The sequence below is a fragment of the Bos taurus genome, chromosome X (assembly GCF_002263795.3).
Source record: "Bos taurus isolate L1 Dominette 01449 registration number 42190680 breed Hereford chromosome X, ARS-UCD2.0, whole genome shotgun sequence".
NCBI classification, from domain to species: Eukaryota; Metazoa; Chordata; class Mammalia; order Artiodactyla; family Bovidae; genus Bos; species Bos taurus.
Genome location: NC_037357.1, coordinates 3,710,653 through 3,736,731, shown reverse-complemented (window position 1 = coordinate 3,736,731; position 26,079 = coordinate 3,710,653). Strand labels below are relative to the sequence as shown.

General features: G+C 41.9%; 1 pseudogene; it reads right to left on the bottom strand.

Moving 5' to 3' along the window:
• Nucleotides 1-19,081: 19,081 nt before the first annotated feature.
• Nucleotides 19,082-19,423, bottom strand: LOC107131985 (small ribosomal subunit protein eS26-like; annotated as a pseudogene).
• Nucleotides 19,424-26,079: the final 6,656 nt, after the last annotated feature.

Below are 26,079 nucleotides of genomic sequence, written 5' to 3'. Positions count from 1 at the left end.
TCATTTTTTATGGCTGAGTAATGGCTTAAAACTCAACATTCAGAAAACTAAGATCATGGCATCTGGTCCCATCACTTCATGGCAAATAGATGGGGAAACAGTGGAAACAGTGTCAGACTTTATTTTGGGGGGCTCCAAAATCACTGCAGATGGTGATTGCAGCCATGAAATTAAAAGATGCTTACTCCTTGGAAGGAAAGTTATGACCAACCTACATAGCATATTCAAAAGCAGAGACATTACTTTGCCAACAAAGGTCCGTCTAGTCAAGGCTATGTTTTTTCCAGTGGTCATGTATGGATGTGAGATTTGGACTGTGAAGAAAGCTCAGCGCCGAAGAATTGATGCTCTTGAACTGTGGTGTTGGAGAAGACTCTTGAGAGTCCCTTGGACAGCAAGGAGATCCAATCAGTCCATCCTAAAGGAGATCAGTCCTGGGTGTTCATTGGAAGGACTGATGCTGAAGCTGAAACTCCAATACTTTGGCTACCTCATGTGAAGAGTTGACTCATTGGAAAAGACCCTGATGCTGAGAGGGATTGGGGGCAGGAGGAGAAGGGGACGACCGAGGATGAGATGGCTGGATGGCATCACTGACTTGATGGACATGAATTTGAGTGAATTCCGGGAGTTGGTGATGGACAGGAGGCCTGGCGTGCTGTGATACATGGGGTCGCAAAGAGTCGGATACCACTGAGCGACTGAACTGAACTGAATATTCCATTGTATATATGTACCACATCTTCTTTATCCATTCCTCTGTCAATGGACAGAGAAGGTAATGGCACCCCACTCCAGTACTCTTGCCTGGAAAATCCCATGGGTGGAGGAGACTGGTGGGCTGCAGTCCATGGGGTCTCTAAGAGTTGGACACGACTGAGCAACTTCACTTTCACTTTTCACTTTCCACTTCCCTGCATTGGAGAAGGAAATGGCAACCCACTCCAGTGTTCTTGCCTGGAGAATCCCAGGGATGGGGAAGCCTGGTGGGCTGCCGTCTATGGGGTCGCACAGAGTCGGACATGACTGAAGCAACTTAGCAGCAGCAGCTGTCAATGGACATTTAGTTAGCCTCCATGTCTTCACTATTATCAATTCACTGCTATAAACACTGGGGTGCATGTATCTTTTTGAATTATGACTTTCTCTGAGTATATGCCTAGGAGTGGGATTGCAGGGTCATATCGTAATTCTAATTTTAGTTTTTTGAAGAACCTCCATACTGTTCTCCATAGTGGCTGAACCAACTTTCGTTCCCACCAACAGTGTAGGAGGATTCCTTTTTCTCCATTCCTTCACCAGTAATTTAGACACTCTTTTCCTGGAAAAGGAAATGGCAACCCACCCTAGTATTCTTGCCTGGAAAATTCCATGGACAGAGGAGTCTGGTGGGGTCCATGGGGTCGCAAAGAGTCAGCCATAACTGAGTGACTGAGCACATCTCTAGCATTTATTGTTTGTAGATTTTTTTAAATAGAAATTTTGATCAACTGTTCTGGAAGAGAAAATTATCTATTATTTATATTAAATATTATTAAATTATCATATGAACAGGTGAATAAATAGTATACAACTATACTATTGTATACTAATAGTATCAGTTCAGTTCAGTCACTCAGTCATGTCTGACACTTTGTGACCCCATGGACTGCAGCACGCCAGGCCTCCCTGTTCATCACCAACTCCCAGAATTTACTCAAACTCATGTCCATTAAGTTGGTGATGCCATCCAACCATCTCATCCTCTGTCATCTCCTCCTCCCACCTTCAATCTTTCCCAGCATCAGGGTCTTTTCCAATGAGTCAGCTCTTCGCATCAGGTGGCCACAGTATTGGAGTTTCAGCTTCAGCATCAGTCCTTCCAATGAATATTCAGGACTGATTTCCTTTAGGATGGACTGGTTGGATCTCCTTGCAGTCCAAGGGACTCTCAAGAGTCTTCTCCAACACCACAGTTCAAAATAGTATACAATAGATATACTAATATAGTAGTATACTAGAATACTAGTATACTAATAGTATACAACTATACTAACAATTTATATATATAGTAAAAGCCTTTGTAGGGGTGTATTAGGAAGTTAATATTAGGTTATTTTCTACATTGTCTGATGTTTGTAGTATTTGTCAGCTTTTATAAATTTGTAAGATATTGTGATTTCTTTTCTCATTATAAATAAATATTCATTTTTGTACCTAATTTTGTATCCTTATGAACAGAGAACCATCCCCCCACAAAGTGTATAAGCTTCAGGCCTCTCAAAGCCTAGATTGACCTCTGCCTATATCCAGCCCTTCAGCAAATACTGTTGGCTCCACCATCCATATATGTACACAATCTGAGCACCTCTCCCCGTCTTCATCGCCATCACTCTGGTCTCAGCCACCATCATTTCCCACTTGGATGACTACAGTAGCTTCCTAATTTTCCTCCCTGCATTCTTGCCTTGCCTACTTTCAGTTCAGTCCCAAAGCAGCAACCAGAGTAATGTTTTTTAAGCTGAAGTCATATCAAGTCCTTCCTCTGCTCAAAATGCTCCAACGATTTCTGTTCTCACTCAGAGTAAAATTCAAAGTCCTCTTTATGGTCTTCAGAGACCTGTGCAATTGGGATCCTCCACACCTCTCTGACCTCCTCTCCTGCTCCTCTCCCTTCATTTCCTCTCTTCCAGTCACCCTGGCTTTTCTGTTGTTCCTTGAACTTGCCAAACCTACTTCTGTCTTGAGATCTTGGCCTTGGTTATTCCCTCTACATGGCTCACTCCTGTTTTGCTGAAAGTTTTCACTTTTGTCTCAATTTCAAAGGATTTGTTAACAAAATAAGCCACTTGCTATATACAAATAAATGATATAGATATTAACATACTAATGTTAAAAGAAAAGAGAACTAGAAAAAGCAGAGAATACATCAACAAATTGGATTTTGACCAACATCCACACTTAAACAGTGCTTCGAAGTCCCGTGTCACAGCACATCTGGGATCCCAATTGGGAAAGGGTCCCAGGCAGCACGTCTGCTCTGCGGGTGAGACTTCAAAGACTGCAGTTCTGGGTTCCCGCTTATAATCCCAGGATTGAAGCAAACTGATATCATCATCAATCTGTGACCAAATTGCAAGCCTGGTTTTATGTTAATGCTATTTGTTTTGTCTTATAAAACTTGGAATGCTGCTAAGCCTGGAGCTTGGTTGGCCAGGCCCCCTCCAGTGTCTCAACAATCTCAAAATTTCTTCCCCATCTTATCTATGGTGCTGCAAGTCTTACACTCACAACTGGCAGTCACTCCCAGTCAGGGCCTGCTCTGCTTTGCCTCTGAAGCCTCAGTTCAGTTCAGTGGCTCAGTCGTGTCTGACTCTCTGTGACCCCACGGACTGCAGCACACCATGCTTCCTTGTCCATCACCAACTTCCAGATGCCTGCTGCTGCTGCTGCTGCTGCTAAGTCGCTTCAGTCGTGTCCGACTCTGTGACCATGTAGACGGCAGCCCACCCGGCTCCCCCGTCCCTGGGATTCTCCAAGCAAGAACACTGGAGTGGGTTGCCATTTCCTTCTCCAATGCATGAAAGTGAAAAGTGAAAGTGAAGTCGCTCAGTCTCGTCCAACTCTTAGCGACCCCATGGACTGCAGCCTACCAGGCTCCTCCATCCATGGGATTTTCCAGGCAAGAGTACTGGAGTGGGTTCCCAGATGCCTAAACAAGACTAGTTATGCCTAAAACAAGACTATTTATTAAATAAAATTTAATCTGTTTAATTTCTGAAGCCTAAACAAGACTATTTATTTAATTTCCACAACAATTCCCTCATTTCTTTCGGGTCTCTGCTTAAGTGTCACTTGATCAGTGAGGCCTTCCTTATATATAATTACAACCTCCCCATGATTTATAATCACCTTTCTCTGCCTTATTTTTCTCTCTGTCTTTTATCACCATCTGATATGGAACATATTCTCCTGCTTTTTAAAATTTATTTTCTTTCTTTCCCATTAGAAGGAAGTTCCACAAGGGGAAAGATCTTGTTTTGCTCAATACTGTGTCCTCAGTGCCTACGCATGTGCTTGGCATACAGCAGGCATTCAGGAATTATCTGTTGAATGAATGAATGATGAATCCTATATGCCAGCTTAATCAGTGGGATTAGAGGGTGGTCTTCCCTTTCTTCTTTTATTTAAAAATGATTTACTTTTTAAATTGTAAAAATATTCACAACTTAAAATTTACGCTATCAACCATTTTAAATGCACACTTGATTGGCATTAAGTACCTTCATGTATGTGCACGTGCACTTAGCCACTTCAGTCGTGTCCAACTCTTCTTGATCACATGGACTGTAGCCCACCAGGCTCCTCTGTCCATGGGATTCTCCAGGCAAGAACTGGAGTGGGTTGCCATGCTCTCCTCCAAGGAATCTTCCCAACCCAGGGATCGAACCCATGTCTCCTGCGTCTCCTGCACTGCAGGTGGATTCTTTACCACTGAGCCACCAGGGAAGCCCAAGTACATTCACATTGCTATGCAACTATCACCACCCCCATCTACAGAACATTTTTCATCTTGCAAAACTAAAACTCTGAACCTCCTTTCCTCTTTATATATTAGGTTAATGCCTGAATTTCTTGCACAAATATTTATCATAATGATGTTAAAAGGCCATTTCCATTTTGGGAACAGACTAATAAGAAATTTACATTCATTTTATAAAAAGATGATTGAAAAATGACTGTGTTCCTATTCCCTGAGCAGATTAAGGGTGAAGCTGTCTAGCTTTAAAAATGATTCATTATTATGTTCCTCTGGGATCCTGAATATTCAGGACCAGTTGTTTTCCTTATTAATATTTGAATTTAATATTTTACCATAAGAAATATAATACCAAAGGAACAGTAAATATTTAACTACTTATGATATTATTTTAATCTAACATTTCTTCTTTTACCTAGAGTTTAATTGAAGGAGAAGGGGAAAACAGAGGATAAGATGACTGGATGGCATCACCAACTTGATGGACATGAGTTTGAGCAAGCTCTGGGAGTTGGTGATGGACGGGGAAGCCTGGTGTGCTGCAGTCCATGGGGTCGCAAAGAGTCGGACACAACTGAGTGACTGAACTGAACTGAGAGTTTAATCATCAGTATTATCAAAATTAAGTCTGAATTTGGCAATAAGGAGTTCATGATCTGAGCCACAGTCAGCTCCCAGTCTTGTTTTTGCTGATTGTATAGAGTTTCTCCATCTTTGGCTGCAAATAATATAATCAGTCTGATTTTGGTATTGACCATCTGGTGAAGTCCATTTGTGGAGTCTTCTCTTGTGTTGTTGGAAGAGGGTGTTTGCTAAGACAAGTGCATTCTCTTGGCAAAACTCTGTTAGCCTTTGACCTGCTTTGTTTTGTACTCCAAGGCCAAATTTGCCTGTTACTCCAGGTATCTCCTGACTTCCTACTTTTGAATTCCAGTCCCCTATAATGTAAAGGACATAGTTTTTGGGTATTCGTTCTAAAAGGTCTTGTAGGTTTTCATAGAACCATTCAACTTCAGCTTCTTCAGCATTACTGGTTGGGGCATCGACTTGGATTACTGTGATATTGAATGGTTTGCCTTGGAAACAAATAGAGATCATTCTGTTGTTTTTGAGATTGCATCCAAGTACTGTATTTCAGACTCTTCTGTTCACTGTGATGGTTACTCCATTTCTTCTAAGGGATTCTTGCACACAGTAGTAGATATAATGGTCATCTGAGTTAAATTCACCCATTCCAGTCCATTTTAGTTCACTGATTCCTAAAATGTCAATGTTCACTCTTTCCGTCTCCTGTTTGACCACTTCCAATTTGCCATGATTCATGGACCTAACATGCCAGGTTCCTATGCAGTATTATTGTTTACAGCATCAGACTTTACTTCTATCACCAGTCACATCCACAACCGGGTGTTGTTTTTGCTTTGGCTCCATCCCTTCATTCTTTCCAGAGTTATTTCTCCACAGATCTCCCTTAGCATATTGGGCATCTACCGACCTGGGGAGTTCATCTTTCAGTGTCCTATCTTTTTGCCTTTTCATGCTGTTCGTGGTATTTTCAAGGCAAGAATACTGAAGTGGTTTGCCATTCCCTTTTCCAGTGGACCACATTTTGTCAAAACTCTCCACCATGACCCATCTGTCTTGGGTGGTCCTACACGCTGTGGGTCATAATTTCATTGAGTTAGACAAGGCTGTGGTACATGTGATCAGTTTGATTAGTTTTCAGTGATTGTGGTTTTCATTCTGTCTGCCCTCTGAGGGATAAGGATGAGAGGATTAAGGAAGCTTCCTGATGGGAGAGACTGACTGAGGTGGAAACTGGGTCTTGTTCTGGTGAGCGGGGTCATGCTCAGTTCAGTTCAGTTCAGTCACTCAGTCGTGTCCAACACTTTATGTTCACATGGACTGCAGCATGCCAGGCCTCCCTGTCCATCACCAGCTCCCGGAGTTTACCCAAACTCATGTCCATTGAGTTGGTGATGCCATCCAACCATCTCATCCTCTGTTGTCCCCTTCTCCTCCCACCTTCAATCTTTCCCAGCATCAGGGTCTTTTCAAATGAGTCAGTTCTTTGCATCAGGTGGCCAAAGTATAGGAGTTTCAGCTTCAGCATCAGTCCTTCCAAGGAATATTCAGGACTGATTTCCTTTAGGATGGACTGGTTGCATCTCCTGGCAGTCCAAGGGACTCTCAAGAGTCTTCTCAAACACCACAGTTCAAAAGTGCAAAATTCTTCAGCATTCAGCTTTTTTTATAGTCCAACTCCCACATCTATACATGACTCCTTGGAAAAACCATATCTTTGATTGGATGGACCTTTGTTGGCAAAGTAATGTCTCTGCTTTTTAATAAGCTGTCTAGGTTGGTCATAGCTTTTCTTCCAAGGAACAAGTGTCTTTTAATTTCATGCCGTCACCATTTGCAGTGATTTTGGAGCCCCCCAAAATAAAATCTGTCACTGCTTCCACTGTTTCCCATCTATTTGCCATGAAGTGATGGGACCAGATGCCATAATCTTAGTTTTCTGAATGCTGAAAAACAAAAGTCCAAAATGCAGTACTTGGATGCAATCTCAAAAATGACAGAATGATCTCTGTTCATTTCCAAGGCAAACCATTCAATATCACAGTAATCCAGGGAGAGGCTGTGTTTCCTCCCTGTTGTTTGACCTGAGGCCAAGCTATGGTGGAAGTAATGAAGATAATGGCAACCTCCTTCAAAAGGTCCTGTTCACACACTACCACACTCAATGTCCCTGACCCTGCAGCAGGCCACCATTGACCCATGCCTGTGCTGAAGACTCCTAGACACTCACAGGTAAATCTGGGTCAGTCTCTTGTGGGGTACTGCTCTTTTCTCCTGGGCCCTGGTCTGCACAGCATTCTGTTTTTGCCCTCCAAGAGTCTGTTTCCCCAGTTCAGTGTATGTTCTTAAATTGAAGAAAGTAAAAAACAAACCACTAGACCATTCAGGTATGACCTAAATCAAATCCCTTACAATTATACAGTGGAAGTGACAAATAGATTAAAAGGATTAGATCTGATAGACAGAGGGCCCGAAGAACTATGAATGGACATTCGTGACATTGTACAAGAGGCAGTGATCAAGACCATCCCCAAGAAAAAGAAATGCAAGAAGGCAAAATGGTTGTCTGAGGAGGCCTTACGAATAGCTGAGAAAAGAAGGGATGCTAAAGGTAAAGGAGAAAAGTAAAGATATACCCATTTGAATGCAGAGTTCCAAAGAATAGCAAGGAGAGATAATAAAGCCTTCCTCAGTGATTGGTGCAAAGAAATAGAGGAAAATAATAGAATGGGAAAGACTAGAGATCTCTTCAAGAAAGTTAGAGATACCAAGGGAATATTTCATGCAAAGATGGGCTCAATAAAGGACAGAAATGGTATGGACCTAAGAGAAACAGAAGATATTAAGAAGAGATGGCAACAATATACAGAAGAACTATACAAAAAAGATGTTTATGACCCAGATAGTCACAATGGTGTGATTACTCACTTAGAGCCAGACATCCTGGAATACGAAGTCAGGTGGGACTTAGGAAGCATCACTATGAACAAAGCTAGTGGAGGTGATGGAATTCCAGTTGAGCTATTTCAAATCCTAAAAGATGATGCTGTGAAAGTGCTGCACTCAATATGCCAGCAAATTTGGAAAACTCAGCAGTGGCCACAGGACTAGAAAAGTTTAGTTTTCATTCCAATCCCAAAGAAAGGCAATGCCAAAGAATGTTCAGACTATCACACTATTGCACTCATCTCACATGCCAGGAAATTAGTATTCAAAATTCTCCAAGCCAGGCTTCAATAGTACATGAACCATGAACTTCCAAATGTTCAAACTGGATTTAGAAAAGGCAGAGAAATCAGAGATCAAATTGCCAACATCTGTTGGATCATACAAAAAGCAAGAGAGTTCCAGAAAAACATCTACTTCTGCTTTCTTGACTATGCCAAAGCCCTGACTGTGTGGGTCACAACAAACTGTGGAAAATTCTCCAAGAGATGGGAATACCAGACAACCTGACCTGCCTCCTGAGAAATCTGTATGCAGGTAAAGAAGCAACAGTTAAAACTGTACATGGAAAAACAGACTGGTTCCAAATAGGAAAAGTATTACATCAAAGCTGTATATTGTCACCCTGCTTATTTAATTTATATGCAGAGTACATCATGAGAAATGCTGAGCTGGAGGAAGCACAAGCTGGAATCAAGATTGCCGGGAGAAATATCAATAACCTCAGATATGCAGATGACACCACCCTTATGGTAGAAAGTGAAGAAGAACTAAAGAGCCTATTGATGAAAGTGAAAGAGCAGAGTGAAAAAGTTGGCTTAAAGCTCAACATTCAGAAAACTAAGATCATGGCATCTGGTCCCATCACTTCATGGCAAATAGATGGGGAAACAGTGAAACAGTGTCAGACTTTATTTTTTTGGGCTCCAAAATCACTGCAGATGGTGATTGCAGCCATGAAATTAAAAGACGCTTACTCCTTGGAAGGAAAGTTTTGACCAACCTAGACAGCATATTCAAAATCAAAACCACAAGGAGGTACCATTTCACTCCAGTCAGAATGGCTGTGATCCAAAAGTCTACAAGCAGTTTCAATTTCTGTGCTTGTGATGGGTCTGTTAAGATTTTCTATTTCTTCCTGGTCCAGTTTTGGAAAGTTGTACTTTTCTAAGAATTTGTCCATTTCTTCCACGTTGTCCATTTTATTGGCATATAATTGCTGATAGTAGTCTCTTATGATCCTTTGTATTTCTGTGTTGTCTGTTGTGATCTATCCATTTTCATTTCTAATTTTATTGATTTGATTTTTCTCCCTTTGTTTCTTGATGAGTCTGGCTGATGGTTTGTCAATTTTGTTTATCCTTTCAAAGAACCAGCTTTTGGCTTTGTTGATTTTTGCTATGGTCTCTTTTATTATCAGAGAAATGCAAATCAAAACCACTATGAGGTACCATTTCATGCCAATCAGAATGACTGTGATCCAAAAGTCTACAAGCAATAAATGCTGGAGAGGGTGTGGAGAAAAGGGAACCCTCTTACACTGTTGGGTGGGAATGCAAACTAGTACAGCCACTATGGAGAACAGTGTGGAGATTCCTTAAAAAACTGGAAATAGAACTGCCTTATGACCCAGCAATCCCACTGCTGGGCATATACACCGAGGAAACCAGAATTGAAAGAGACACGTGTCCCCCAATGTTCATCGCAGCACTGTTTATAATAGCCAGGACATGGAAGCAACCTAGATGTCCATCAGCAGATGAATGGATAAGAAAGCTGTGGTACATATACACAATGGAGTATTACTCAGCCATTAAAAAGAATACATTTGAATCAGTTCTAATGAGGTGGATGAAACTGGAGCCTATTATACAGAGTGAAGTAAGCCAGAAAGAAAAATACCAATACAGTATACTAATGCAAATATATGGAATTTAGAAAGATGGTAATGATGACCTTATATGCGAGACAGCAAAAGAGACACAGATGTATAGAACAGTCTTTTGGACTCTGTGGGAGAGGGCGAGGGTGGGATGATTTGGGAGAATGGCATTGAAACATGTATAATATCATATAAGAAACGAATCACAAGTCCAGGTTCGATGCACGATATAGGAAGCTTGGGGCTGGTGCACTGGGATGACCCAGAGGGATGGTATGGGGAGGGAGGTGGGAAGGGGGTTCAAGATGCAGAACACGTGTATACCCGTGGCAGATGCATGTTGATGTATGGCAAAACCAATACAATATTGTAAAGTAAAAATAATAATAATAATAATAAAATTTAAAAAAAAAAAAAGCAGAGACATCACTTTGCCAACAAAGGTCCGTCTAGTCAAGGCTATGGTTTTTCCCGTGGTTGTGTATGAATGTGAGAGTTGGACTATAAAGAAAGCTGAGCACTGAAGAATTGATGCTTTTGAACTGTGGTGTTCGAGAAGACTCTTGAGAGTCCCTTGGACTGTGAGGAGATCCAACCAGTCCATCCTAAAGGAGATCAGTCCTGGGTGTTCATTGGAAGGACTGATGGTGAAGCTGAAACTCCAATACTTTGGCCACCTGATGCAAACAGCTGACTCATTTGAAAAGACCCTGATGCTGGGAAAGATTGATGGCAGGAGGAGAAGGGGACAACAGAGGATGAGATGGTTGGATGGCATCACCGACTCAGTGGACATGAGTTTGAGTAAGCTCCGGGAGTTGGTGATGGACAGGGAGGCCTGGCATGCTGCAGTCCATGGCATTGCAAAGAGTTGGATACGACTGAGTGACTGAACTGAACTGACTGATTATCCCAGTTGTGCAACATCACTAATGCAAGAGAGAGGAGGGAGAAAAGTGGCATGGATTGAGAGCCCACTGGGTGTCAAGGTCTTGTCAGTACATCCAGTGACCGGTGCTTCCTTAGATCCCACTCACTTGTCCTTGCTCTCAGGCCGGGCTGAATTGAATCACCTGCATTTTGTGAAATTGGGCTCGACAGGATCACCTGTTACTTCCCTGTCACTAAATTCCAATATATACTTAATTTTCAGTCCTTGTTAGCTTGAAATCCTAGCAGCAGTCAGCACAGATGACCACACCCTTCTTATCAGAATTCCTTCTTTTAGTTCATTACCAGAGCTTTCTGATTCTACTTCCTTTTTAAAAGAATTTTGGCTGCATCCCACATGTGGGACCTTAGTTCCCTCCCCAGGGATTGAACCTATGCCTCCTGCAGTGGAAGACACTGTCTTAACCACTGGACCACCAGGGAAGTCCTTGATTCTACTTCCTAAATAAAAAATCTTTCCACCTCTCTCCATATCCATTGTTACCACCCGAAGTAGTCAGACACCATTGTCTCTCACCTGAACTACTTCAGTAGCCTCTTAACTGCTCTCTTTGCCTCTGGTCTTCACCCCCTTACCCTGCTCCTCCACCCCTGTCACCACCATCACAGGGATCCATTTTCTATATACAACTGCCAATGGTATCTGTGAACTATGATCACATCACTCCCCTGGTTATAACTCCTCAACGAATTTTCCTTGCTTGGGACTTCTTACTCTGGTCTACAGATCTCTTCCCCCTTTGGCTCCTGCCTACCTTTTCTGACTCCAGATTGAGCCACTTTCCTTTTTGACCATACTCTTAGGGACTTCTTTGAATTCTTTGAATAAGCCACACATCTTTCACCTCTCACCTTTGCATTTGCATTCCCACTGCCTGGGCTACTCTTGATTCATTTATTTATTCATTCAACAGATATTTATTGAGTGCCTACTAAGTGCTAGACACTATTCTAAATATTGAGGATATTAGTTGTTGTTTAGTTGCTTAGTCCTGTCCGATTCTCTTGTGGCCCCTTGGCCTGTGTCCATGGGATTTTCCAGGCAAGAATACTGGAATGGGTTGACATTTCCTTCTCCAGGGGATATTCCTGAGCCAGGGATTGAACCTGCATCTCTTGCATTGGCAGGTGGATTCTTTACCAGGGAGCCACCATAGCAATGAGTAAATTAAGATTCCTGTGCCTGTTAGCAGGTTGTATTCTAGAAGGAAGTGAGAGATTAAAAAGAACAAGTAAAATCAATAAGTAAGCCACCTAGTGTTTTAGAAAGGGATAAGCACTATTGGAAAAAAGAAGTAGAGAGCAAAGTAAGAGAGATAAAGAGTGCAGAGAAGGGTGAGTGAGTGAAAATTTTCATGGCAAGATCAAAGTAAGCCTCACTGAGACAGTCATACTTAAAGACTTGAAGGAAGTGACAGAAAAAGCCACGTGGATGTCTGAATGAAGAACTTTTGTTGGGGGTGGCAGGGGTACCTGGTGGGACATCTTTGGGGAACAGCAAGGAGCATGGTATGGGTGGAGTGGAGCAAGTGCAGGGAAGTGTGGTTGGAGATGACTGCAAACTAGCTGCTGGAGGCTAGATCATGAAGGGGCAGGTAGGCTGCTTTACGGAGTTTGGTTTTTCTCTGATTAAAATATGAAGCTGTTGGAAGGTTTTGAGCAGAATAGTTACATATGGCATGAAAAGCTCCTTCTGTCTGCTATGTGGAGAATAGACTGTAGGGGGTGGAATATGATAGGGATGAAGCAGGGAGACTGTCAGCAGGCGGCTGCAGTAAGGCAAGTGAGCGAAGGTGGCGGCTTAGCTTAGGGGAGTAGCAGCAGTCAAGGTGGTGAGAAGGGGTTGGATTATGAATATATTTTGACAGTACAGCCATCTGGACTTGCTGGTTGGGTATAACATGTAAGCAGGGCTGCAGTCTATATATAAGACTTGAAGCTGTTAAGATTTGTGGGACTTTTTTTTTAAGAATACAACATTAGGTAGAAAAGTGAGTATGTATTTAAGGTGAGAAAAAAATCACAATGATCAGTCAGGCTTTGTCAAGACAAAGTGGGTGGGTCAGATACTCTAAGACTTATGTGATTTGGTATGCAGGGATTCATCAAGAAAACATCACACACACACACACTGCTTACAGTCCTGCTACAGGTGTTTGCCTTACAAACATAGGTATTCTGATTGATTTTACTTGAAAGCGTTAATCTCTCAGTTGTGTCTGACTCTTTGTGACCCTATGGACTGTAGCCTGCCAGGCTCCTCTGTCCATGGAATTTTCTAGGCAAGAATACTGGAGTGGGTTGCCGTTTCCTTCTCCAGGGGATATTCCTGAGTCAGGGATCAAACCCAGGTCTCCTGCATTGCGGGCAGAATTTTTACCATCTGAGCTACCACGGAAGCCGATTTTGCTTAATGGACCAGAAGAAAATAAAAGAGTAGCCTGCACTTGAATTTGTGTATGCTACATTGTCCAGTATATTTTTAACGAGAAATTTCATTTTTATTTAGACATCAATAAGAACCAAACTTTCTGCAAACAGCTCCATAATTTGGGAGAATTCTACATAGACTAGATTCTGGCTGTGTACATTTCAAACCTTCTGTCACTTCTACGATTTGTATACTTCCTATGCCAAGTGCCATAGGACAGATTCCCATCACAATATGACTTCTGGTCCTCCACTGTCCTGTCATGACCCCAGGAAGTGAATGCAAACCACATGAATGTATCTCCCCAAGGCCCAGCTAAATGTGTGTACATCTTAACTTCCAGTAAACAGGATCCCCAAAATGTCCATGGTCACTCAACTATCATGCAACACAAGGGGAAAATGTGATGGAAGGAATGTTGGAGTGGAAAGAGACAGTGGTCTCAACTGAGTGCAGTTAAAATATCTTTCCCAATCACATAAAAATCTATGACAATGTGAACACATGCCTATGGACCTGTTCAGGACCTTGGAATGTGAGGGTCCCTGAAACTAAAACTTTATCAGCTTCAAGAAAAGATGGCACTGGATATGAGGCGTATGATGGCATTGCATATGGGATGTGACAGGAAGAGAAACATTTAGGATGATTCTAAGGTTTTGGGCCTGAGAAGTCAGCAGGATGAAGTTGCCCTTGCTGATGTGGCAAAGATGGGAGGAGCTGGCTGGTCAAATAGTGCGGGGTGGAGAGGGGGTGGAGACAGAGAGACAGGGCTGTATTAGGATTGAGATGCCAAAGAATGATACACATGAATTTATATACAGAACAAATATAAAAGCACAGACACAGAAGACACATTTATGATTACTAAAGTGAAAGGTGGGGAGGGATAAATTAGGAGTTTGGGATTAGCAGATACACACTGCTATATATAAAATAGATAATCAACAAGGTCCTACTGTGTAGCACAGGGGCTTCCCAGGTGGCTGACTGGTAAAGAATCTGCCTGCTAGTGCAGGAGACATGGGTTCAATTCCTGAGTTCCTGAGTCAGGAAGACCCCCTGGAGGAGGAAATGGTGACCTGCTCCAGTACTCTTGCCTGGAAAATCCCATGGACAGAGGAGCCTGGTAGGCTGCAGTCCATGGGGTCTTGAAGAGTCGGACACGACTGAGCGACTTCACTTTCACTTTTCACTTTCATGCATTGGAGAAGGAAATGGCAACCCACTCGTGTTCTTGCCTGGAGAATCCCAGGGACGGGGGAGCCTGGTGGGCTGACGTCTATGGGGTCGCACAGAGTCGGACAGAACTGAAGCGACTTAGCGGCAGCAGCAGCAGCAGTGCAGGAGACATGGGTTCAATTCCTGAGTCAGGAAGACCCCCTGGAGGAGGAAATGGTGACCTGCTCCAGTACTCTTGCCTGGAGGATCCCATGAACAGAGGAGCCTGGCGGGCTACAGTCCATGGGGTCACAAAGAGCTGGACACGACTGAGCAGGCACACATGCCTGTATAGCTCAGGGAACACTACTCAATATCTTGTATTAACCTATAATGGAAAGGTATCTGAAACAGAGTATATATATGTTTCTGAATCACTTTGCTGTATACTTGAAATTAATAGAACATTGTAAATCAACTATACTTCAATATTAAAAAGTAAGAAAAGAAAATATGCAAAAAAGAGAATGAGATGCCTATTAAACAGCCAAGCAGAGAAGTCAAGTGACAGTTTTCACCATTCCTTTTGTGACTTACTCCTGCTCATCTCTCACAGTTCAGCTAAGCATTCTGTTAGGTAGTTAGAATAGGAAAAAGGAGTCCAGAATGGCAGTGGCTAAAAGACGAAGAAGAGGAAAAATCCATGAAAACAGAACAAAGGAAGGTCCGAAGAGCCAAATGAGAACCTCAGGTGAAACAACAGCCCTCCTGGCTATCCCAATTTACATAGGGCAGGCTCAGGGGAGGAGAAAATACATAAAAAGAGGAGCCAAAATTGAGCCACTGGCTTCTCTTCTCTTCGCCTCTTTTGGGTTGGCCTGCCCTCATGCGTCTAGGATGTATTTTCCTTTACTTGCCAAATAAAACTGAGCTGTAACACTGATCCATCCGTCATTTCAAATTTTTGCTGCGGCAGGACAGAACCGAGGAAATTACAACACCCCCCACCCCCCGACAGTTCCCTCCTCATCTCAGACTGGCTGTGAAGGTTAAGTCTCCTGTTATACATTCTGTAGTCCCCGTAGCTCTCTTTTTGCCATCCCTGTGATTACGTTTTTAATGGTTGTGTCTCCTGCACTGCACTAGACAAGGCTGAGACTGTGTATTCCGTCCTGCTACTGTGCCTACTGTGTGCCACAGTGCCTGTCTGAGCAGTTCTTGAGAATTGTTGGTTGAATAAGTGAAGAGAGGTCAAGTAACTTTTCCAACTCACAACAAGATAGCAGAGCTAAGGTGGATGGGGCATACTTTTTCAACTTAAAAAAAAAGCCAAGCCAAACACATGTATAGGAAAATGTGTGATATACCAATGAATTGTCACCAGTTGAATACACTTGGGTAACTAGCACTTGGGCCAGTAAACAGCACAGGGACAGCATCCTAGAACCCCTCACACTCCTCTTCTGAACCACACGGCCCCCCCTTCTTCCCCGAGGTGACCACCGTAGTGATTTCTTTTTTTTTTTAATTGTATTCATTTACTTTTAGCTGCCCTATGTCTTTGTTGCTGTGTATGTATGGGCTTTCTCTAGTTGTGGCAAGCAGGGGCTACTCTCTAATTGTGGAGCATGGGCTTCTCATTGCAGTGACTTCTCTTGCTGCAGAGCACAGGCTCTAGAGCGCTAGCCTCAACAGTTGTAGCTCCTGGGCTTAGTTGCCCCAAGGCAAGTGGAATCTTCCAGGACTAGGGATAGAACCTCTGTCTCCTGCATTGGCAGGTGGATTCTTAACCACTGAACCACCAGGGAAACCCCCATCCTGATTTCCAACACCATTAATTAGCTTTTCTCGTTTCAGAGCTTTATATAAATGGTCTACCCAGTATCTATGCTTTTGTGTCTGTGTGTGTGAAATTTATAAATGGTGTTGGGAGTAGCAGTAGTTGCTCATTTTCATAGCTGTATAGCAATTCTCAAACTTTTTGGTCTTGGAAACTGTTTCCATTTATAAAAACTATTGAGGAACCTAAAGAACTTGTGTTTCTGTGAATTGTATCTAAGATATTTACTGTATAGGAAATTAAACTGAGAAATTAAAAAATATTCAATTCATTAAAAATATCAAATTCATTACATGTTAATATATATAACACATTTTAATGAAAATAATTGTATTTTCTAGAACAAAAAAGAGGGAGAAATGTGGCAGTGAGTATGAATGAGAGTCTGGGCAAATATATCAGAAGACTGACACTGTGTGCTGCTGGGAGGGCCTGGGTTCCAGAGGTCTTGGCCAAACCCCAGAGGCCACAGGAATGGTGATGGGGCAGAAGGATTTGTCATCTTTTGAGTTCTGCATGTCAATTAGCAATAGATACAAATAAGCTGACCTAGGAGACACTACATTAGTATGTTGCAAAGCACCCAGTACATTTGGTAAATGTGTAAATGCATGATGTAAGGAATAAAGTTGATCCAGTTTGGGTAGGAAGTGAAGAGGATGGGAAAGTTCTGTCCAGGCAAGTGGAGATGGGAATGTTGGCAGAAGATAATATCTGTTTGCTTGGGAGGCAGAAGACATACTTGTCAGGGTGAAGGGAAAACGCCTTGGTGTGGTTTTCATGGCCCTAGTTGGCTTTTCAGGCCCCATCTGTCACTCTGATGCTCCAGCCATTTCTTTCCCTAGATAGGTGCAAACACATGCATCCATGTTGTCCATTCTTCATGCTATTTCCTTTACCTGCAGTGGCATCCTTCTTCCATTCTTTACTACCAGGTAAACTGGTGACCCTCAGGACCCACCTGACATTCCTCCTCTTAAGCATCTTCCTAGGCACCAAACTACTTCCCTTACCTCCCCACTCCAGCTCATATCCACTCTCTTATGCTCCCATAACACTTTGTGCTCATCTCTGTCTTAGAATTTGACAATCTTTTGTTATCATCATCCAAGTGTCTGTCTTCCCCTCTAGACCATGAACTAGGATAAGCCGTGGGTCTTAGGTACTGATGAGTCCCTACCTTCTAGTACAGCTCCAGGCAGTCAGTGGTACTTGCTTCTCTATCCACAACAATGTCTCCCTATGAGGCATTGCACACAGGAATGCAGTACCTATTTACTGATTTATCTGTGATGAGTGGAGCAGGCTGGTCCAAACCTTTCAGAGAATTTCAGGTCATTTTCATTTACATTGTCAGTGGCTGGTTAATTAACTTTCTGTTGTCAAGTTGACCCTGAGCTGGATAGATGAGAAAGTCCTTGCTTAAAGGTTGATTAAAGGTCAGGAGCTCCCTTTGGAAAACGTTTATCAGTTTCTAGAAATGTTAAACATACACCTACCATATTCACTCTTAGGTTATTTACCCAAGAGAAATCAAAGTCTATGTACATACAAAGACTTGTACAAGAATGTCCACAGCAGATTCATTTATAGTAGACCAAACCTAGGAACAGCCCAAATGTCCATCAATAGGTGAATGGATAAATTGTGATGTATCCACACAGTGGAATACTACATGCAACAATATGCTAAGTACAAGAAGCTAGACCAAAAGAGTATGTACTATATGATTCTATTCACATGAAATTCTAGAAAATGTAAACTAATCTCTATTAACAAAGCAGCTCAGGCAATAAAGAATCTGCCTGAAATGCAGGAGACCTGGGTTTGATCCCTGGCTCGGGAAGATATCCTGGAGAAGGGAATGGCAACCCATTCCAGTATTCTTGCCTGTAAATCCCATGAACAGTGGAGCCTGGCGGGCTGTAGTCTGTGGGGTTGCAAACAGTTGGACACAACTGAGCGACTAATACACACAACAAAACAGATCAGTGGTTGCCTCTGGATGGTGTGGGAAGGAGAGAGAGGTGCAAGAGACAGATTACACAGAGGCATGAGCTAACTTTTGGGGTTTTAGAAATGCTCATTATCTTGATTATAGTGCTGGGTTCATAGGTGTTGACATATGTCAAGACTTAACAAATTATACTTTAAATATGTGCAGTTTATTGTGTGTCAGTTATTCTTGGATACAATTGCTTTAGAAAAATCCCATTAATCTATCTTGCACTTTGAATCAATCTTTCACCCATGCTTGATTTTACAACATTCTCTATTGGTCATTTGGAAAATATTGTTTCACTGAGGTGTGCAGACTTTCCAAATATTAACACATTTTACTATACAGTAGCAAAAAAATCACATTTGTTACTATTAGCATAGGTCCCATCAGCAAAGTCTTTAACCATTTGGGAAGCTGTCAAACTCATGGTGGTGGATGAAGAAAGTGAAAGTGTTAGTTGCTCTGTCATGTCTGGCTCTTTTGCCACCCCGTGGACTGTAGCCCGCCAGGCTCCTTTCTCCATGGCATTTCCCAAGCAAGACTACTGGAGTGGGTTACCATTCCCTTCTCCAGGGGATCTTCCCGACCCAGGGATGGAGTCTGGGTTTCCCGCATTGCAGCCAGATTCTTTACTGTCTGAGCCACCAGGAAAGCCCCCATAGTGGTGGATAGGTTTCCCCAAATTTGAATTTTTTAAAATGTAATTTCCATTTTATTATCTTTTCAGGGAACAGTATTTCTTCAGTCTTTAAGGACTTAGCTCATTACATGGGCTTTGGTGGAAGCTATGGGGCAGCAACCACAGGTCTAAATCGTGATGGAGGTGTTGGGTCCTTCTGGACTTCCTGGATTCCCAACTGCCTTACTCTGAATGGCACAACTCATGCAGTAATGTAGTTTCACATACAGCTTGGGAAGCACATGGTGTCAAAAACACTCGCTTTAGAAATGTCCCTGATGGCTGTGGCATCTACGATGTTCCAAATGACAAACTTCTTAATGGCCTTATCCCTGGGCACACATTGGGCACAGTTGGTACAGCGAATAGGTTGTATGTGGCCATGGCCCTTTTGGGCATTACCACAGTTCTTTCTTTCCTTGGTCATCTTGGAGATGAGGAGGTTAGAGCAAAAATTGGAATTTTTATTTGAAAGTTCCATTGTCTCCATTGTTATCACTGGTAGCAAACACTGTCAGTTAAGTGACAGACTCACTTCACTCATTTTCAAGGAGCTATCTGTCAAAAGCCTCAGTCTGAATAATTATAGTCTGTCTGTGGGTCTTCTTTTCAAGCAAAAATGGTGTTCCATGAAAAAAAGTGTCTAATTCAGCTCACAAAAACAAGTACTTTTCCTTCAGGCAATGATTGCACATTGATACGTAACAGATGTGCTTTATGCGTGCTCCCTATTTCATCACATGGAAAATTTTGTAACTGTACTCAATGGTTGAAATTTAATACAATTAACTTTTATACTGTTTCATCAAGGGCTTTGTTTACTGGGAGTGTGTGGGGGTGAAGAACGCAGTGAATAGTGATACAGTTGGTATTGCTGCCTTAACATGTGCTAGATCAGATCAGATCAGATCAGTCGCTCAGCCGTGTCCGACTCTTTGCGACCCCATGAATCGCAGCACGCCAGGCCTCCCTGTCCATCACCAACTCCTGGAGTTCACCGAGACTCACGTCCATCGAGTCAGTGATGCCATCCAACCATCTCATCCTCTGTTGTCCCTTCTCCTCTTGCCCCCAATCCCTCCCAGCATCAGAGTTTTCTTCCAATGAGTCAACTCTTCGCATGAGGTGCTAAGGCACCAGCAATTTTTTTTTGATCTACCTTTGCTTTTGCACCATCAGTGCAAATGTCCATGTAGTGAAAAAGGAAAATATCCTTTTAGTCTTATTGTGAAAAGGGTTTTGACCTTCAGGATCCACATAAGGGTTTTAGGGATTCCCCAGGGGCCCACAGACCACAGTTTTTAGAAGAGCTACTGTACAGTGTTTTAGTGTAGGGATATACCACAACTTACTTATCTTTACTGTTGTTAGACATTTGTAGTGTTCTGTTTTGAGCTATTACAAATAGAAGTGATAAGAACAACGTTGCCCATATCTCTCGGGGCACGTGTGTATGCATTTGCATTGGATGTGCTAAAGGGTAGAGCTGCTGGGTCATAGGGCTGTGCATGCTCAAGTCTGGTTAATTATGCTGAATAATTTTTCAAAGTGGGATGCATTACCTCACACTTCCACCAGCAGTATCTGAGCCTTAGTGGGTCTGAATTCAGATGCATGTAATTTCAAAACCCTAAATAAAATTAATAGTTGCTTTGTCCTAAATAAAATTAATAGTTGTTGATGGCAAAAATTCAAACAGTATATAAAGTTTGAAGTGAAAAGTACTATAGGACTTCCCTGGTGGTCCAGTGGTTAAGACTCCACCTCTCAATGTGAGGGGCATAGGTTCGATCCCTGGTTGGAAAACTAAGATCCCATATGCTACGGGGCCAAAAAAAAAAAAGAAAAAGAAATGTACCAACAGAAATAGTAACACTACTATATAAACAAAGATATATGTATAAGGATGTTAGCAGTAGCTCAGTTTGCAGTGGCAAAAAAAAGGAAATAGAATCAATTCCAATCAGTCGTTAATAGCATAGAAATCTGGTGCATCTACATCACTGAGTATTGTCCATTAACAATGAAGAATTAGGTCTATAGCAACAGATTTAGAGAGATTCTTCAAAGTATTGTTAAGTGGAAAAGACAGGATGCTGGGAAGTATATGTAATATGATCTTATTTTAAAAAAACACTTGAAGGGGAGAATAGCACAAATTTCCAGTTCAAATCATTTCTCTTTGCTTACAGTCCACCAGTTGCTTTGTCACGCCACATTTTACATTGTTTTATATGTGGGTCATGACTTTTGGAGGAAGTGTGTTTTTCTTAGAGTTTCTAATTGTCTTTTTTGTTGTTGTTGTTGGCAAAAGGTTTTTGTGTTTTTATCATGATATTACTCGTTTCTTCCAACTGTTTGGATGGACAACTTGTTAAATGCTCTGACATCTACTGACTCTTTCCAGGCCTCCCCTCTTCACAGTTGCCATCTTAGAATTTTTTCCATTGTGTTCCTGGCTTAGAATTTCTTCTCCTTAGATCCCAGGTCTTCTTTCTTAGATTTGTTTTTTTGATTGCTGGAGTACATCCTCAAGTAATTAATTTTTTCAGAGGAGGTAACTGGGAGTTAAAACTTCTGACTTACTTCATGTCTGCTGCTGCTGCTGCTAAGTCACTTCAGTCGTGTCCGACTCTGTGTGACCCTATGGACAGCAGCCCACCAGGCTCCTCTGTCCACAGGATTCTCTAGGCAAGAATACTAGAGTGGGTTGCCATTTCTTTCATACTTCATGTCTAAAAATGTCTATTTTGTTCTTATATTTAACTAATATAGAATTCTACATTCAAAGTCATTTTCTCTAACTTTACAAATATTTTTGTGTTTGTTGTTGTTGTTTTAGCATTTAAGTGCTGCTAATGAGGATTGTCATTTCTTTGTAGACTTCTTTTCTCACCAGAAGTTTTAAGGCTCACCCCTTTATTCTTGATATCTTAAAATTTCACAAGCTGTGCTTATACACAAGTCTTTTGTCTTTCATTCTACTTACAACTTAGTGGTCTTTTCAAACTGAAGTTTTCAGTTAGAATTTTTCTTCTTTTTTAAAACATTACTTCCTCCCCTCAACTGTTTTTCTTTCTTTCTGAAATTCTATTTAAATGGAGGTTGACCCTCCTGAATTTATATTTTATATTTTATTTTAAAAATATTTTTGATGTGGACCATTTTTAAACTCTTTATTAAATTGTTACAATATTGCTTCTGTTTTATGTTTTGTTTTTTTTTTCTGGCCATGAGGTATGTGGGATCTTAGCTCTTTGACCAGGGATCAAACCTGCATCCCCTGTACTGGAAAGTGACGTCCATTAGATTGACAGGCAAGTCCCTGGATTTATACTTCATAGATTTAAAAATCTTTCTTCCAATTTCTTGTGGTCAAGGCTGGACCCAGACACACTAGTATGCAAGATATACTTAGGAAAGAAAGGCTGGAGGTGTGATTGTAATCACAGGGAGCCCAAGCCTGAGGTGCACATGGAGACCTATACCAGCAACATTGTCACTGCAGTCTCTTCTATACATATAGCATTTAGTGTAACTAAAAACTTGGTGACAAGAGGTTTTTGTTTATAGAATTACATGAGCCAATGAGTGAAAAAGGGATTACAGAGTATCGCCATTTGACAATCCCTAATGAAATAAGGAATGGCACCCCACTCCAGTACTCTTGCCTGGGAAATCCCGTGGACGGAGGAGCCTGGTGGGCTGAAGTCCATGGGGTCGCTAAGAGTTGGACACGACTGAGCGGCTTCACTTTCACTTTTCACTTTCATGCATTGGAGAAGGCAATGGCAACCCACTCCAGTGTTCTTGCCTGGAGAATCCCAGGGACGTGAGAGCCTGGTGGGCTGCCGTCTATGGGGTCGCACAGAGTCAGACACGACTGATGCGACTTAGAAGCAGCAGCAGCAGAAATGAAATAAGGAAGGAAATAAACCCTGAATATTCATTCAATGGACTGAAACTGAAACTCTAATACTTTGGCCACTTGATGCAAACAGCCAACTCATTGGAAAAGACCCTGATCTGGGAAAGATTGAGGGCAGGAGAAGAGGGCATCAGAGGATGAGACGACTGGATGACATTACCAACACAATGGACATGAACATGGACAAACTCTGGGAGCTGGTGAGGACAGGAAAGCCTGGCATGCTGCAGTCCATGGGGTCGCGAAGTGTTGGACATGATTTGGTGACTGAACAACGGGAACAACAATGAAATAATGGATCTAGACAATGCTCATTAATGGCTGTTACCATCACAAGAAGAGAGATAACCAGATATTACATACTTTTGATGAAAACACACAGCACCACCTATGAAGCTCTCTTGCCAAAAAATTAATCATCAATGAATCTCTACATCTAACTACCAGCTTTCTTGAAAGATACTACTGGGATATAATCACCAAAATCCATAGATAGTGGAAAACTCTCCAGTCGAAACCAGCCGACATCTGCAAGAAAAAGTTCCAGTAGAAAAAAATAATTGGTGGAGGAACCTATAGATTAAAAGAGACTTAAAAGATACACCAACTATTTGCACTATGTGGTCTTCTCTAAATGTTGATAGGAACAAAAAATATCTGTAAAAATTCATGAACCTATCAAGGATATTTGAATACTGATTGAATCTTTGATGAATATTTGTTAATATTTAGGTGTGATGAAATGTTGTGACTATGCTTTTAAAAAGAGTCATTTTAGAGAACTATACTGGAATAATGATGTCTATTGTTTGCTTTAATATCCAGAGGAGGAGAAGTAAATGTGGGTATAGATGCAATGAGATTAGCCTTGAATTGATAGTCACTCAAGCTAGGGGCACAGCAGGGTCTTGAGATTATCACTCCACTTTTGTATATGCCTGAAGTTTTTCATAATAAAAAGTTGAAGGTAAAAAAATCTAAAGTTCCTGCATAGTCAGGAAAACCTGAATTTGAATTCTTCTGTAATTCTGTGACCTGGACTACATTTTTAACCTCTCTGTGGCTTTGTTTCCTCATTTATAGTAATGGTCCCCATGTTACAGAGTGGTGGTGAGGATTTCATGGGGTTATGTCTATAAATCCCTTCCAACACTCTCTGACCTAGAGTCCACTCAATAAAGGGTAGTTCTTGTTACTGTGATTTACTTATTTATTTTGATGGTCTTATCTAGAGGGGATGATCTGTGGCTGGTCCTAGGTGGATACTGCCAGGCATGCGTGCGTGCTCAGTTTCTCAGTCATGTTGGATTCTTTGGGACCTCCATCGACTGTAGCCCACCAGGCTCCTCTGTCCATGGGCTTCTCCACCTAAGAATACTGGAGTGAGTTGTCAACGCCCTCTGGAAGGGGTTCTTCCAGACCCAAGAATCAAACCCCCTTCTCTTGTGGCTCCTACTTTGCATGTAGACTCTTTACCCCTGAGCCACTGGGGAAGCCCCAGCCTGTAGCTTGCCCTGATTGGCTGAAAGCTAACCTGTACTTTCTCATGATTGGCTGACTCCTAGGCTGTAGTATGCCTTGATTGGCGAGCTCCTAGACTATGGTTTGTCTTGATTGACTGACTGCTAGCCTGTAGTTTGCCCTGTTTGGCTCACTCCTTGCCTCTACGTTGCCTTGATTGGCTGACTCCTAGCCTGTAGATTAATTGAGGAATGTAGGGAAAATGACTAGGCCAGTCAGATAGGACCCAAATCAAAGCCCCTTATATTGGCAGTTAAGATAGATTCAGGGGATTAGATCTGGTAGACTGAGTGCCTGAAAAATCTATGGACAGAGATACCTAACACTGTGTAGGAGGCAGTAACCAAAACCATCCTAAAGAAAAAGAAACACAAGAAAGCAAAATCGTTGACTGAGGAGGCTTTACAAATAGCTGAGGAAAGAAGATAAGCAAAAAGCAAGAGAGAAAGGGAAAGCTATACCTAACTGAATGCAGAGTTCCAGAGATTAGCAAGGAGAGATAAGAAGCCATTAAATGAACAATGGAAAGAAGTAGAGGAAAACAGTAGATTGGGAAAGACTAGAGATCTCTTTAAGAAAATTGGAAATATCAAGGAAATGTTTCATGCCGGATGGGCATAATAAAAAACAGAAAAGGTAAGGGCCAAACAGAAGCAGAAGAGATTAAGAAGAGGTGGCAAGGATACACAGAAGAATTATAAAAAAATGTCTTAATGACCGGGATAACCACAATGGCCTTGTCACTCACCTAGTCAAGTGGGCCTTAGGAAGCATTACTACAAAGAATGGAGTGGAGGTGATGAAATTCCAGCAGAGCTATTTCAATTCCTAAAAGATGATGCTGTGAAAGTGATGCACTCACTACGTCAGCAAATTTGGAAAAAATCAGTAGCCTCAGACTGGAAAAGATCAGTTTTCATTCCAATCACAAAGGAGGCCAATGCCAAGGAATGTTCAAAGTGAGTAAGTGTTAGTCACTCAGTCATGCCCGACTCTTTGCGACCCCATGGACTGCAGCCCACCAGGCGCCTCTGTCCATGAGATTTTCCAGGCAAGGATACTGGAGTGGGTTGCCATTTCCTTCTCCAAGCCATCTTCCCAAGATAGCAGACAATTGTGCTCATTTCACATGCTAGCAAGGTTATGCTCAAAATCCTTCAACCTAGGCTTTAGCAGTACATGAACGGAGAACTTCCAGGTGTACAAGCTGGGTTCAAAGAGACAGAGGAACTAGAGATCAAATTGCCAACATTCATTGGACCATGGAGAAAGCAAGGGAGTTCCAGAAAAACATCTGCTTCTGCTTTATTGACTACACTAAAGCTTTGAATGTGTGGATCACAGTAAACTGTGGAAAATTCTTAAAGTGATGGGAATATCAGACGACCTTACCTGTCTCCCGAGAAATCTGTATGTGGGTCAAGAATCAAAAGTTAGAACATTACATGAAACAACTGACTGGTTCAAAATTGGGAAAGGACTATGACAAGGCTGTATACTGTCATCCTGCTATTTAACTTCTATGCAGAGTACATCATGTGAAATGCCAGGCTGGATGAATCACAAGCTGAAATCAAAATTGCCAGGAGAAATATCAACAACCTCAGGTATGCAGATGTTACCACTCTAATGGA